Raw genomic sequence first — 13,085 nt, forward strand, 5'->3', positions numbered from 1 at the left:
CTGCCACCTGGGCACAGCCCCAGGCTCCTCCCATGGGCCTGGCATTAAGGTAAACTGATCGGACTGGGAGGCCCAAGATGCCTGTTGTGCCTTGAGTAGTCAAGTCCTTTGTCTCTGGCCCAGGAGTCTCTTGTCTTCTGCCAGCATCCAGGAAACGGTGGCAGGCCACCTTGTCAAAAAGCAAAGGTAAAGTCTCTGAGCCCTCAGTTCATGATGACAGCCCTACTTACTGCCTTTCAGTCGGGCCACTGAGACACCCTACCCCTCCCATCCTTCCCAGACACCTGTCTCTCATGCCAAGGTCCCCTTCATGTCCTCTAGAGCAGAGGCAATGCATCCCAGATACCCCACACGATCCCCTGTCTTGTGGCTGCCAGGCAAACCCCACTCTGCTTCCCCCAGAGGTTTCCCACCACCGTCTCCGCGATCTCAGCCCCTGCAGTGCCCGCCTTCAGTAGGAGCCCAGTAGACGAGGGACAGGCTGAGGGGCTGAATTGCACAGTGAGTGGTCCTGCTGGCGGTGGGATGGAAGGGCCATGGAACAGAAAGGCATTCCAAGAGAGAAGAGGAGGGGAAGAGGCAGGAAGGTGCAGGTTGCCAGGGCAGGGGGAACCAGCGCTTTGGGTGCAACGGAGATCACGAGGGAGGGCCGAAAGGGCCGGGTCTGAAAAGGTGAAGAAATGAGGCCCAAGACTCAGGGGGGCCTTGGCCTTTAGGGTCCAATTCCTCTCTGAGGGCCGAAGCCCAGGTGACTCCTCTCCAGGGTCTGGGCTCCTTGGTGAGGGGCCTCAAGAGGCTGGTATCCTGGGCAGCCCCTATCTGTCTTTCTGCCCACTCCCCTCCCCTCCACCTGCGTCGGCCATCAGAGCCTCGCTTGCAGCCCCAAAGCCTCGCATTGACGCGGGCCCGCTCGTGAGTCAAGCCTGCGTCACGGCGCCCCGCCGCCAGGGTGGCCTTTCGGAAAGCGAGGGAACAGTGCGCGCTGCGCTCCGCCCAGCTTCGTTCCGCTCCGCAGAGCCCGGCGTGACCAGGACGAAGGGAGGGTGCCACTAGGCTCCGGCTTGTGCAACCCCGCGCTCCCTCTGCCGCTACACCTGGGTTCCCGGACCGCTGCCCGGAGCACTGAGCGAGCCGCGGGCGGGAGCTGGGCCGGGACCAGCGGCGAGGGAGTGAGTGAGAAGCGTGCAGAGTCGCGGACGCGCTTCGCCTCCGAGTCCCCTCCCAGCCCCGGCCCCTGCCCGTCGTCGCCGCCAGACTCCAGCTGACTGTGGGAGGGGCCGTGCGCCACCCGTCGGGGGCCGCAGGTGCTCTGCAGGAGTGCAGGGGTCCAGTCCGCGCGACGGTCCACGGGGGACAGGTGAGTCGCGGGCCGCGCCCTGCCTGGCTTTGCCAGGTCAGCCACCGCAACTTTAGCTGTTCCGGCCCCGCCCCAGCAAGGAAGGCCTAAGAACCCGGGTGCGAGGCGGCACTGCTCTTGTATCCTCCCGGCTCTGCGCGGGCCCCGGCTCCTCCCGCCTTTCCTGCCTCCGTTGCCTGGCGACGGAGCCCCGGGCCGCGCTCCTCTGGCGTTTCGGGGGTGCCTAGCGCCTTACTCAAGAGTTGGACACCTGACGCCAGCTTCCGGGGCCCTAATGGGCCCAAGAACTCCGGAGGAAACGGGGCAGACTTGCAGAGACAAGCGCCCGGGGCTAGCCGGGAGGAGGCCCAGCCGGTCTCCCCACCTGGAGCTGCGCGTCCAGGGCGCAGTTCCCGCGGGGAGGCATCTGCGCGGCTGGAGACCCCCGCCGAGCCGCTAGGCTTCAGGCCCGTGACCTTGACAGTATCATTGGCAGGAGAAGCAGAGCGCTCACTCCCGAGATGAATATTTAATCCCCGGTTCTGGGGCTGGTCCTCGCTGAATTCGGAGCCAGCGGGAAGCCTCTCCTCCCTCAAGGGAAGCGCATCTGGGAGCGGAATGGCGGAGATGGGGAACGTGCGCGGGGTACCGGTCTGGAGGGGGCGCCGTCTCGGGAGAGAGGCCTCTGCCACGTTTATACCTGTGCGCACGGGGCCCGGCTCTCTAGCGATGCTCGCAGTACTCCAGGGGCGCTGCCGCCGGAAGGAAGCCTGGTGTTTCCTTTTAAAGCCCAAACAGCTCTCTCAGGGCTCCAAGTGTCAGAAACCCGAGGTCGCTCGACTTAGAGGACCCAGTCTCTGCCAGGAGGTATTAAAAAAAAAAAGAACCCAATTTGATCCCACTACTCTTTCCTTTGGTGAATATTATAACAAATTCTTTGGATTAGGGAATTTCTAACTGGAGCTATGTTTGGGGCAATTCAGCTGTGAACACGAGGCAGGTGGGGTTGGGGAGAGCTTTTGAGGGCACTGGCCCTTGTTAACAGGAACTTCTAGAAACTAAGAAGATCCTGTGATAGCTCAAAAAAAATTAATCCAAACTTTAGTGAGGCCCCCTTAGGCTGTGCCGGGCACACTGATGGACGCCCCTGCGCCTGGAGGATGCAGTCAGAGTGTGCAGGGGTTAGCCTCGGGGGCTTCCTGCGTCTCAGGCCTCACATTATCAGAGGTCTGGTGAGGTGGACCCAGCACTGGGCAGGAAGGGCTTTGAGGTCACGCTGGTTGTCCTTGGCTGTGGCCCATCCACGGGGACCGTCAGAGGCTCCGGCTCCTCTGCTGGCTTTTTCTCGAATGGAGCAGCTGTGGCTAAGTAGGTGGTGAGCGTCAGTGGATCCTGAGCCTGGAGGTGACTCAGTGCAGGAGGCAGATCGTGCTGCCCGCCCTGCTTGGAGTGAGCCGGCTCGGCCTGAGTCACACGGGGAATTGCCTCCGCTGCTTGTGAGCTGAATGGAGTTCGGAACCAGGATCTGTGAGTGGGAATGGCCGGCGTTGGGGGGCCCTCGACCCTGGCATAGGGGGTGAGCAAGTCTTCAGGGGGAGCTAAGTGGAGCTCAGGCTTCCTGGATCCTGGGCAAGGGTCCTCGGGTGCTGAGCCCTGGGAAGGGCAAGCAGGGCGGCGGGGGGGGGGGGGGGGGGGGGGGGGGGGCGTGTGGTTGTNCACGTGCCAGGAGGGTGACCTTGGGTGAGCCCCTCTTTGCCTCTGGAGCCTGGGCTTCCTCGGTGGAAAACCAGGGATGCCTGAGGTGCCTTTGCCGCAGGCGCATTTTAAGCCCAGTGCGGACGGGTAGCAGATGCGCCAGACAGGTAGCAGATGTGCCTTCGTTAAATGTGATTTCCCCACCTCTTTCTTTCTGGGCCTTAACCAGAAGCGTTCTTTCTCTCCCTGTTTTTGCTCCTTGGTGTGAGAGGGGGTGGAGACAAAAAGAAGTGACAGGCTTCACTCCTGGTTGAGAAGGACCCTGTTGCTTAGATGCAAACTGACTTACTTCTGACCCTCATTTCTCCCCAGGAGACCCTGGATGGGGAAGCCTGAGGAAGGGCCTGGCTCTGGGGGAGGGGCGGGCAAGCCTTTGCTGGGTCTGCGGTGACCTGGGCCTGCTGCAGTGGCTCCCGCAGAGACCTGGACTCCTGAGCATTGTTCGTGGCTGTGGCCTGGTCCCAACTTGTGGCACCTGCTGGGTGGACTTCAGGGGTCCCTGCCTTTTGAGCTGGTCTTGCCATCCTGCTCCCCACCTGTCCCATCTGTAGTGGAGTTGGAAGCTGCAAGACTGCTGTCTAGGAAAGGTGAGGCTGGCCTTTCCCAAGAGGGAAGGAGTGCACCCTCTGCCTGCCCTGAAGCGTCCCGGGCCCCTGGCTTCCTCCTCTGGGATGTCTAGACTGGGTGCTGAATGTGTTTGCTCAAGAGTGGAGGAAATAAGGGGATCCCTGGGGCAGTAAGGATGGCCCCACTGACCCAGGGCACTCCACTTTGCTCCTGGAAACGTGTATGTGTTTGCACACATGTGGGGGGGCTGTGCAGCCTAAAAATCAATGCCCTTCCTGGGCTATGTGGCAAACTCCAAGGGTGCTAGGGACAGAGATGGGAAGATTCTGAGAAGCAGGCTTCTCTCCCTGGGCACCTTCCCTTCCCTCAGGCCCCTGTCCTGTCTGGCTGAGCTGCCGGAGCACCATTCATCACTAATCCCTTTAAAGCTGTTAAGCAGCAAAATACTTTAAAGGGAAGATGAATTCGGGCTTTTTTTCCCCTTCTAGAACCAGGTCTGAGTTATCACTCCTTCCCAGGCTGGGCTGCAAGAAGTCTTCATCGCCACACATCTGGAGCACTGGGTTAGGAAAGAGAAAATTGTCACCCAGCCCCTGCAAAGCAGTCTCGCATCGGCCTCCCTCAGCTGGTGTCCCCCCCATTCCGAGGACAAAAGCACAGTCCCACGGGCAGATCCGCATTAGCGCACTCTCTGCACTCAGGACAGAGCCTGTGGGGAAATGCCCGCTTTGTGAGCTCTTGCGGGGGTGGGGGTGGGGGTGCAGTTCTGGAGTCTAACAGCTCACACCACGCTTGGCCCCCAGCGCTAATATCCAGGTTTTCACGGAGGCTTCCGCGCTGTGCTAAGTGCTTTATTCATGCACCATCTTGTTTAATCTTCACTCCGTCCCAGGAGACAGATACTGCATTTGGCAGTTTTGAAGATGTGGGACTTGAGGTTCAGAGATGTTAAATAACTTGGTCAAGGTCACCCAAGAGGCGAGTGGCAGCCTGAGAGTTTGAACTCTGGTCTGCCAGGTTCCAAACTTCGTGCTCTTGACGATGATGTGCTTTGTCTCCATCCTTTATATGCATTTGCCGGCCCCAGGCATTTACCTGCACGAGGTTGTCTAAGCCCGCGGGTCGAGTTCTTGAAGTCTGAGCCTGGAGAACGGAGGCAGTGAGCCCCCACCAGTGGGAAGTGGTACCGAATGAACAGACCTCCACTGGGAAGGTTTGGGGAATGCAGTCCGTGGTTCCACGTGGGTTGGAATCCATCCGGAAGAAGGTTCCAGGCTGTGTCTGGGCGCTTTGTTGTCACGTCTGCATTTCTCTCCCTGACTTCTCACCGCCCCCGCCCCCACCTCGTTCCCTCACAGTTTGTCCAGGTCTGGAGTTGGTGCTAGGGTGAGGGGAAGACTCAGAGAGCAGACTGGGTGTTGTGGGGAGGGTTTTTGCCTCTGCAGAGTCGGGTGGGAACCCCAGTGTGTCAGGTTTCTCTGCTGGAGAGCAAGAGCCAGGGACATTGCACAGCCCTTCCTGGTGAGGTCCTGGGGCAGAGCTGCGGACGGAGCTGCAGGGGCATTTACAGCAGCTGCCCGAACGCGTCAGCTGCTCAGAGGGACGCTGCTTGTGTCCTCGGCTCCCCGCTGCAGAGCCCACCCTCCTTGCCTTCAGGGTTCTGCGGCTTTGCACCCTCGGCAGTTCTGGGAAACTTGGTGTATGCTTCTCTCCATCTCTTCTCTCTCTGGAAAATAAATCACCCTGCCGGAGGAGCAGGCCCACACTGCCCTGGCCTTCCTGGCACCTCCAAACCACCCGTGATCTGGGCGGGAAGTTCCTGTACGTAGAGGGTGGATAGTTGCGCTGGAAGCATTAGTGTTGCCCCTACCCCCGAGGACACAAGGTGTTCTTCCCGGACACCCCTGCCCCCCAGGCAGCCATTTTATGGACGTGGAGCCCCTCAATAATCCTGCCCCCCCAGCACGAGTCATTTAAAAAATATAAACATCGTGCATTTATGTATAAATCCAGGCACTAAAAAACATAATTAGATACTCATGGTGTATAGGCAACTAGTGAGAACAGAAGCTCAGGCACAAGCTGGATCGCTGGACGACATTATTCTCACATTCAGAACCAGGTACATTCCTTAGGGAATGGTTCTGGGTCAAGCGAGTCCCCAGCCTGGGAGGTGAGGTGCAGGCCTGTTTGCTTTGTGGCCCGTCAGGCAAGCATAGGGCCGGGGGAGATCAGGTCCCTGCTCCCCAGCCTGGGGTCACCTCGCCAGCTGTGCTGATCCCACTGAGCTGCCACCCTGCCTCCCAGAGCCGACTCAGGACTCACTGGAAGATAAGTTGCCTCTCGCTGTAGTCCATCATTTCAAACTGCTGGTTTAATTAGAATTTCTGCTGGCTTCTGTGCACCGCTAATTTGCCACCTATTTCGGTTGCAAACAGAATTCACTGGTGCACACCCCAAATTCCTGCTGCTTGTGCCATCCCTTTAATTACAAGACACCTGGGCTCCTTTGGGTTGAAATCCCACTCCAGGTGGGGAGCACTGTTTGATAATGCTACCTTTCAGGAGATGTGGACTCACCTGGTGGAGAGGCTTCTCCAGGTGTTCCCAGGTAAATACGCAGTTAGGACACGGACTTCTTCCTTCTCCATGTGTCTACAGGACAGGGTGGGGGTTCTCTTGCACTGGGCGATGTGGACTGGCTCCCAGGGTCGCCTGGTGGGCGCTGTCCACGGTCCTGGCATGCCGCTGAGCTACCTTGCCTGCTGGTCACTTGGGGACTCCTTTAGAACAGCTGGAAGAAATTTCCTTGACCCGCTCCCCAAATCGCATTATGTCGTTGGCTTTGGCAAAGGAGCCAGCTAGCTGAGGAGGCTCCCGACCTCGGGGAGAAATGGTGGAGGTCAGACTTCCCCCACCGTCAGTTTGCTGGATGAAACTCAGGTGAACACTTCGCCACGAGGCTTGGTACATTGGGGAACTTCCCAAATGGTGCCACAGGTGGGTGGCATGTGGCCCACCAGGCAGGATTCCTTCATTCTTTGGAGTAGCCAGGAGCTGCCTAGGGTGCTGGAGCCCCCTCCAGGTACCCCAGTGCGCCATGCCAGTTTGCTTCTCTCTGTGGGTCAGACATGCATGCAAAAGACTGGGAAGCTTTCGTGTATTGGAAAGAATGTGGGCTGCAGAGTTTGGGAGACCATGGTTTGAATCCCCATTCTCCCCCACTCATGGTGAGTCGTGTTTTTCATTTTTTAAACTCTCACCTGAGGATATGTTTGTTGATTTTAGAGAGAGGGGGCAGAGGGAGAGAGAGAGAAAGAAACATTGATCGGTTGCCTCCCTCATGCACCCTGACCCGGGAATCGAACCTGCAAACTTTTGATGCATGGGATGATGCTTCAACCAACTGAGCCACTTGGCCAGGGCATGGCTGGGCAATCCTGTACTCGATATTTATCTTGCCCAGGCTTCTTTGTTTGTGAACTGAGAATAACAGTTTACCCCACATTGGTGGGGGATAAATAACATATGTAAGCATAGTAGGACTTCAAAGTTGCCTCTCCCTTTGCTGTGCCCTCCGATCAGTCATGATAGGAGCGCTTTTCTGCCCAGCCCTTCACAAAGCTGCCCTGAAGGCTGGTGAGGAGGCAGACAGACGTTTCTGGTTCTCAGGAAAGAGGCATCATGGTGGGCTGTAATTAAGGGTTCCTCACCGCTGTTTCTTCAAGTGCTCTTCAGCAGTCGGGTGGGCGACTCAGGTAATTGGACACCCCTGGCTCCCTCGGTGTTCCTGTCTCTCTGTCTGAGACAAGAGAAAAGAAATGGCTTTCAGGAAATCCAGGTCAGAGGATCTGGGCAGATGCTGTGAGCACTCATCTGTCACCACCCAGGGCCTCCTGTGAATGAGAGAAGGAGAATGAGGCCTTCACTTGTCACGCCTGGACGTTTTATTTTCACATCTGCTCTTTAAAAATATTCTGGCTTCCAAATTGGGACAGTCTACCTGTCCGCGCCCTGGCGTGCCCTTCAGCACCCTTGAGTCATCCGTTTACCTCTCTCTGTGAAACCTAGACCTCATCTAACAGCCTGGCCTGGGTCACCATCCTCTCTTACCCACTGTCCCTGTTTTTCCCCATGTATGAAAGTGATCCCTGTTAACACAGGTGGGTCCCCTTATCCCCCTGCCCGAGAGCTGCCAGCAGCTTCCCATTGGCCTTGGAAGCAATCCCCCAGTACATTCCGTGGCCTTCGAATCCTGCCTGCTTGGGGCTCCGGCTCGCCCCTGTCTCAGCACCTCCCTTCTCTCCCTTGCTTGGCACACTCTAGATGTGGAGCCCCTTCTTCTTGTCCTTCTGCTCATCAGATGTGCCCAGTCCTGCCTCAGGGCCTTTGCACTCCCTGTTAGTGCTGCCCTGGGTGCTTTCCCAGCATATCCGCGTGGCTCTCCCAGGCCTCATTCAGAGTTCCTTGCCTAACCCCCTCTATATTGTAGCATTCCTGCCTCACTCCATCCCCTCCTACTCTCTATTACATATTTACCTGATATCTTTATGTATGTTACAGATATAGTATATTTCTGTACATTATTAATTACATGTTTGTCTGCTTTATTTGTCCCTTTGCACTAGGATATAGATCCCACAGGGCAGGAACATTATTTGCTCGGTTCTCTGCCCTGCGAGGGCCTGGACCATGCTTAGTGTTCAGTAAATATTTGTCGAGGAAGGAGGGGGAGATATGGAGAGGGATTTTCAGAATCCCATGTTTACCCTTCAGCAGAATCTCTAGTTCACAGGGGTCCGGGCTCCATTCTCCTTCGGCCCACAAGGGAAGCAGGCGCTCCGTGGGAGCCCTGAGCTCCTGCGTACTGTCACCCACCCCGGCATCCTCAGGTACCTGCTGTTGTGCCAAGTCAGTGCCAGGACACCGCGGGACAGTGGGTGGGTGCACCTCCGTTCCTGGTTGAGCCCACTCCCCCATGTTCTCACATGAACCTGGCGCTGGTCTGTGGCGTGTCCCCTCATTTTATCCCCATGCCTCCCTGTGAGGTCAGAGACCCATTCCCATCATGTCAGGGCCAGGACCTGAAACCGAGAGAGGTTGTGTGCTTTCCCGAAGACTCTAGTCAGAGGCCCCAGGGCTCAAACCCAGGATTCCCAGGCCCAAAGTGTATGATCCCTCTGTGACAGCTTTGTGGTTTTGGAGTCAGACGGTTGGTGGGGACCCAGGGCCTCCACTTCCCGACTGTACACCTCATTGTGTCCATTCCAAGATGCATACTTGCGTGCATTGCATTGTCCCGTCTTAAAGTCAGGCTGTGACGTACAATCAACAATGCCTCAGGTTGGCTGTTGGTCAGGAGGCTATGGGACCCTAGTTGGGTAAAAACCGTCCATTGGCCCTTTCCAGTAAGTTCCAGAAAGTACCAGCATCAATGGGCCTGGAGGTCAATGGAGTGTAGGTCGTTCACCCCTCTAAGCCGCTGCTTGTTCGTTTGTCCACGAGCACGATGGTGGTGCCGACCCCGCACCGTTGGCGGTGGGTTAAAGCATATGATGGTATCTGCAGAGTCCGCCCTCAGGAGATGCTGCCTGGGAGCCGCTGATGTCAATGTCTATCACCACACTGGCTGTGCCGTCGAAGTTCCCTCAGCACCTAAACTCTAGCACGAGGTCATGAGCCCGTGGGGAGGCCGTGGTGCTGGTCTCGCTGCCTCCCCACTGGGCATGTATTTCCCCCACGTGAAGTGGTGAAACTGAACCAAAAGATTGGGCTGGCACTGGCCCGCCCACGTTTTCCGGTGCCGGTTCCTGCCCCCACCCCTCCCGACCATCTGCCCGTTTTCTTGCTTCCCTTCCTCTCGATGGAGAAAACAAAATGCCCACTGCTGAGAACACGCAGGGACATGGGACGGGAAGGTGAGCTGCGCTGCAGAGGGTTCACTGGCTCCTGGGCCCGAGCTGCTGTTCGGGCCTATCCCCCCCAGCCCCCCCGGGACACTCAGGGCTGAGCCTGTGCCCATCTGGTGCTTGTTTCTTGGCGGGGAGGATGGATGCTGTCTACAAAGTGCAGAAAGTGGGGCGGAGAAGAGTAGCTCCTTTGTCAGAAGCCCGCAGTCAGTGAGCAAGAGTCAGGCCTTAGCTTTGAACTGCTGCTCGGGGCATCCGTGGGCATCTGGTTTTCCTGAGATCAGAATATCGCAGCTGCAAACGGGAACAGAGTTGAAGCTGGGAATTACATCAGACTCTAGAAAAGTCGGGCAGCTCAAGCATCAGGTCATCAATTCGCTCATTCAGTTCATTCATATCATCTCCTGAGCACGTGTCAGAGTAAGACACCAGGACGTGGCCTTGCAGAAGCAAGGGTGGTTTCAGACCCCATAAATCTGTGACGTGGAGCGAGAGGTGACCGTTCCGTTTATTTGGCTTCTCAATCAGCCTTTCATTCTCTTGCCCCTTCCATCCATGTGGTAACCAGATACAGTCGGTAGGTAAGCCCTGTTCCCTGTTTAGCAGATGCATAAGGAACGGAAAGCCAGCTTCCAAGTCCTGGGGTCCCCCCTACATGTGTGTCGGGGCTCTGCTCCATCAGAGCCCCCATCCCAGCTGGGTGTGCAGTTCTCCTGGAGGTTCAGCCGGCGCTCATCAGATCTGTCAGCCCCCCAGGCCCGCCTCTTTGTTTCAGAGAGAAAGGCAGGGGGCAGATTGCACCGTCAGTGGCAGCAGGTGGTTCTTGGGAAGGCAGGGACCCTGGGACATTCGTTAAGTGCCACATTCCGCCCTGTATGGGCTGGGCATGGCACTCAGGAAAGGAATCAGCCATGGCAACAGCCAGCTGTACGAGAAAGCCAGATGGTGAAAGCCTAGAAGAGTGTTCCAAGGGGCGGGCTGGGAAGGAGAGAGAAAGGACATTCATTCTCACTTAGGGGTGGCAGACGGCCTTGTGGAGGCTGGACGGTGGACCTTGAACCGCGCCTCCAAAGACGAAAGGCTTTGGTAGGCAGAGCGTGGGGCAGGATTCACGCAGCGGGAGTGGGGGGCGGGTGGGGGCCCAGGAGAGGAGCTGTAAATGCCACAGCAAGTCGGCAGCAGGCCACATGGCATTTCAAGACGCTGCCTCCGAAGGCCTAGAAGAGAAGTGTGCTGGGAGCCTGCGGCAGGGGTCCAGCAGAGGGAGGGTCTGGACTGGCGATGAGGGGTGGGAAAGAAGGCCGATCTGAACTCCTGACAGGACTCAGTGACTCGGAAGATGCAGGAGGGATGGAGAGGTCGAGAATGGTGCTCGTGTCCCCGCCTGGGTGTCCTGGGCGAGGACACCCAAGGAGAGCAGCCACCCGGTCAAGGCCAGGGCCTGCCACAGCAGTGTGCTCCAGGTGACTGCCCGAGGTTTCAGTAAAACAATTAAAAATGATTTGGAGGACAATTTGTGTCTCTGATCACAGTGACCTGTTTTGGGCTCCGTGGAAGCCCCGAGGCTCTGAGGTAATTAGGAGAGTTTGTCGGGGCCGAAATGGCTTGTCACGTGGAAATCAGGAAGCTGTCAAGTTCTCTCAGAGAGAGGGCCCCAACTTCGCTTTCTTCTTAGCCCGAGTTAGTCTCTGATTGGGCCTTGTTTTGAGGGCCTGGGAGCCTGGGGGTTCTTCACTGCCCGGCTTCCTTGATGCAGAGGTTTGCACTTAAGAAATGCAAAGCACTCTTTCCAGAGCCGAGGGACGGGAGGGCAGCTAGCTGGGCCCGCCCCATGGGGCTCGGGGTCTGGGGCCGCCTTGGCTGCCTGCTTTCCCAAAGACGTGGCCTCTCCGCTCAGCTCCCCAGGGGTCTGACTTGGAAAATAAGTGGCTCCCTTGAGTTACACAGTACAATCTTCCCGAGGGAGAGACCCCTGAGCCCAGGAGGCAGCTCAGAGGGCGCTGGCTGCGTGGGGCAGAGGGGCTCCCGCTCGGCCTGGTCTGGGGCGAGCAGCCACCCCACACCCCTTGAGGTGCTGGCTGAGAGCTGTGCTTGAAAAGTCAGCCTGAAGCCCTCCGCCCCCAGACAGGAGGTGTTTTTCCCTGTCTGTCTCCTAGTCGGTGTTTTTTTCTCTTTTTAGGAAGATGCACAGTTCGGTGGCTGAGTCCTTCTTCCCTCACGTGCGCGCCTCCGAGCTGAGAGCCGCATGGTTGCTAGGTGACGGGGCTTCCTGGCCCTCCAGCCCCTCTGCATTGCGCTTGGAGTGATGGACACGTCCCTTTCAGAGAATGCCATGGAACGGCACCTCACGTGTCGCTCCCAAAAGCAACCTCTCAACCTACCCAGCTACCCCTGGGGGGAATTCCAGTACAGCTGGGGTGGCTGTCCAAGTGTCCCCGACACCCCAGCAAGCCCTCAGGGGGTGAGTGAGGGTGGTGTGATAGACGGGCCTAAGAACCTGCAGCAGCTAGAACCTGGGGCACGCCAGGCCTCCCTGTCACCCCGGTGCATGGGGGCACTCCCTGGATATATGCAGAGCTGAAGGGTCCTCAGACGTCACCCAGACCACCCTGTTTCACACACAGGGAAACTGAGGCCCTGAAGGTCAGGGCTGCTGTGCCAGTTTGCCAGATTGTGTGGTTGGTTGGTGGTGGGTCAGGCCCAGCAACTCATCGACCTTCTTTTTAAAATTTTTTTTTAATTTAATTATCTTTGGAAGGGAAGGGAAGGAGAGAGGAAGAGAAATATCAATGTATGGTTGCCTCTCGTGCTTCCCCTGCTGGGAACTGGCCTGCAACCCAGGCATGTGCCCTGACAGGGAATCGAACTGCAATCTTTTGGCTCGCAGGCCCTCATTGACCTTCTTATACCTGGATTGTGACTGGCTCCCCTCCTAGGTCCTTTGCTGACCCTGGTGCTTGTCCTAGGTCATGCTTTGGGGTCATTGGCAGCGTACACGTTGGATTCCCAGGTGCTGGTCTGAAAGCTGACCTTCACCAGCACGGGGACTCCAGGAAGCAGGTGGGGTGGGGAGGGGGGGTTGTTCCTGGTTGCTGCTGGCACCACCTCCCCTTTAAAGTCAAGGAGAGAGCACGGGAGTGAGGAGACCCCTGAGCCATGCCTGCCTTCCCTGTTCTAGGTGCATGGGATTTGTCTTGTCCCTGCACGTGTCCAGCAGTGCAGGGAATTCGTACTTCTTGTAGAAGGGCCGGGCACTAAAGGAAGAAGAAGGCATTGAAGGGCCAGTGGTGGTACTTGCTGTAGTGAATGAATGAATGAATGAAAGCCATGCGAGCGCTCAGACCCGGGCCTGTCTGGCTTCAAAGCCCCCAGTCTTCACCACCACCACCTTCGCCCTGTGCTCGTCCACGAGGGGCTGGCCCAGCGCCTTTGGGCTGTTGGCGCGCTCTCTCTGGGCCTCTGCTGCCTCCTACATAAACTGAGGTTGGGGCTAGGGTCCCTCGAGCCTTCACATGTTA

At 57.5% G+C, this 13,085-nt stretch overlaps 1 protein-coding gene across 1 annotated transcript in view; it reads left to right on the top strand.

The window, feature by feature from the left end:
- Positions 1-957: 957 nt before the first annotated feature.
- The window catches only part of SLC6A17 (solute carrier family 6 member 17), a 40,211-nt gene continuing 28,083 nt past the window's right edge, over positions 958-13,085 (top strand). Inside the window, exon 1 of the mRNA XM_037038885.1 lies at positions 958-1,357. The gene's annotated coding sequence lies outside the window, so the exon portion shown is untranslated. The remainder of the gene's footprint in view (positions 1,358-13,085) is intronic.

This window comes from Sturnira hondurensis, unplaced genomic scaffold (genome assembly GCF_014824575.4).
Source record: "Sturnira hondurensis isolate 20B ecotype Veracruz unplaced genomic scaffold, ASM1482457v3 Scaffold0024822, whole genome shotgun sequence".
NCBI lineage: Eukaryota > Metazoa > Chordata > Mammalia > Chiroptera > Phyllostomidae > Sturnira > Sturnira hondurensis.